The 260-nt window shown below is 35.4% G+C and overlaps 1 protein-coding gene across 1 annotated transcript in view; it reads right to left on the reverse strand.

The window, feature by feature from the left end:
• The window catches only part of elovl6 (ELOVL fatty acid elongase 6), a 557,878-nt gene that overhangs the window by 507,574 nt on the left and 50,044 nt on the right, over positions 1 to 260 (reverse strand). The window lies entirely within an intron of this gene.

A 260-nucleotide genomic window follows, 5' to 3' on the forward strand; every position in this document is an offset into this window, starting at 1 on the left:
TATTGTTTTATTGCAATGTTGCCAAGGGAAAGTCCTTACGCCATAATTTGACCATAACAAAATGTATATTCTGTTTAGTAAACACCCCGCCCTAAACCTGAAATCATAACTCTATAACATCTTACATTCAAGCTACTTTGATACATTTAAGTTGCTATTTTCAAATGTCCGCAGTCCACGACCTCTCGACTAAAGATAGAACAAAAAATGGAGTAAGGGTGACTTATTTTTGCTTTGTAGTGGCATAATCTAGTGCTGTT

This window comes from Eucyclogobius newberryi, unplaced genomic scaffold (genome assembly GCF_026437365.1).
Source record: "Eucyclogobius newberryi isolate DKJ021-1_F unplaced genomic scaffold, fEucNew1.0.hap1 SCAF_11, whole genome shotgun sequence".
In the NCBI taxonomy this organism is placed as follows: Eukaryota; Metazoa; Chordata; class Actinopteri; order Gobiiformes; family Gobiidae; genus Eucyclogobius; species Eucyclogobius newberryi.